This window comes from Macrotis lagotis, chromosome 6 (assembly GCF_037893015.1).
Source record: "Macrotis lagotis isolate mMagLag1 chromosome 6, bilby.v1.9.chrom.fasta, whole genome shotgun sequence".
NCBI classification, from domain to species: Eukaryota; Metazoa; Chordata; class Mammalia; order Peramelemorphia; family Peramelidae; genus Macrotis; species Macrotis lagotis.
Window position 1 is genome coordinate 211834955 of NC_133663.1, and position 1886 is coordinate 211836840.

At 51.9% G+C, this 1886-nt stretch overlaps 1 pseudogene; it reads right to left on the reverse strand.

The window, feature by feature from the left end:
• Positions 1-483: 483 nt before the first annotated feature.
• On the reverse strand, positions 484-1456 carry LOC141492001 (RING finger protein 44 pseudogene; annotated as a pseudogene).
• Between the last annotated feature and the right edge of the window lie 430 nt (positions 1457-1886).

The window sequence follows — 1886 nt, forward strand, 5'->3', positions numbered from 1 at the left end:
AACCCTTCTGGTGGAGTGGGGAAGGAGAAAGGGGGGACAAGGGGGAGAAGTACAGTAACCTCCAGATCTCTGAAGATGGGGAGGGGGTGGGGTGGAAGATCTGGGCAATAGGGGAAGAGAAACAAAGCAAAATGAGACAGACTGGAGCAGGAAACTCCATGGGTTTCAAATACTAAGGAAGCCCCTCAGTTCTGGCAGTGGCAGCAGTGGGCAGGAAGAGGAAGGAGGAGTCTGTGGAGACTGGTAAACATATGGGTAGCAGCTCTTCCCAAGGACAGACCCTGCTCTGGGGGGAACAGGATGCTGTACTCTGGACCAGCCCAGAGGAGGTGGGTGTCTGGGTTCTGACATTGACCTGCTTCTTAGCCAATCTGAGGAGTACTCCAGGACAACAAGATGGGGTGGGTGACAGAGCTTGGGCCCCTCCCCTATTCTGGGCCATATGTCCAAGATTCACTGGGCTTCCAGGATTGTGGACGGAGCTCACTTGGCCTCCCGATGTACTTCTGAAGTATTTGCTTGGCAGATGGGGCAGGTTCTGTTTGCTTTTAACCATTTGTCAACACACTTGACTTGGAACTCGTGGTTACAAGGAAGGACTCTGAGAAGCTTCCAGTTCTCAAAGTCACTGAAACAGATGACACACAGCATTTGCTCTGACTGGTAGCTCTCAGGGTTGAATCAGTAGGATGGACCTTGTTGCATCAGCTTTATTGAGTCCCCTGGGTCTCTCCCAGCCTCTGTTAGGTTCAGTAATGCCTCCTATTTCTCCATTTCCACATCATCTACATCTAGGTCCAGGATGATAGTGGGACTCAGGGCTACAGGTGACATGGGAAGCATCAAAAGGAAGTATGGCAGGAAGCTGAGGTAATAAGTTGTTCAGGGGTACGTGGTGGTGGCAGGGGGTGGGGGAGAACAGAGGCTGCTGCAATCAGTGTGTTTGAGTGCACACCAAATGGCAGTTCATGGTGCAGGGGCTCATGAGGGAAGTAATGCAGGGGACAGAAAGGGAGAGGGCTGGGGTCTGGTGGGAGGCAGGTTATGTGTATCTCCCAATGAGGTGTTGTTCCCCTGAAAGATACACATCATTGTCTATCCTCTGCAAGGGCATTTGAGGGTGCTGAAATTGGAGGGGACAAACTGGTGCCATGTGGGTAGACTGGTGAGGGGGTGCTGGTGGTGGTGGGTGCAGGATATAATGTCACTGGAGATGAGGGAGGAAGGCCTTGTAAGAGAGGAGGAGCTGCTGCATGGCACAGGCCTGGATCAGTAGTGGTGGGAGGCAGCAGAGTGGGTAGTGCTTCCTGCTGTACATCACAGAGCATTCTGGGATCTGTTGTATGTCCCAGGGATACGGTGGTTCATATGGAGTTGGAAGCCTTGAGTTGTTTCACCTGTGTAAGACAGAAGGACAGCCCCCTCTCTGGTGCACCTGCTCCTGGAGATCATCCATGAATAGTGATGGCTGAAAGGCATTGCAGATGGCCATCTATTCACTCCCAGTTTCCATTGGTAACATGAGGAAGGTAGGGGAAAGAGTTGGATCTCAATAGTGCAGCAAAGTGAAAGGGCAGGTCTGTGGAGTGCAGAGGCCAGGTGAGGTGAGGTAGAACAGCTGTTCAGCCTTCCAGCTGCAATCTGGGGCCAATTCCCTTTGTTCCTGAGACTGGACAGCTGGATCTGGCTGGAGACCATATTGAGGATGAGGGAACAGCTCAGCCCCTTTTAAGAACCCCTGTCCTGAGGAACATTGTCTACCTCAATTCCCTCACCCCTCACCCCTGCCACCCGACCTCCTTCCCCCTGCCTGAAAAATAAGGTCCACCTCATTCTAATTCGGGGGGGGAGAAGTATTCAGATCTTTATTAAATCAATCAATAAAC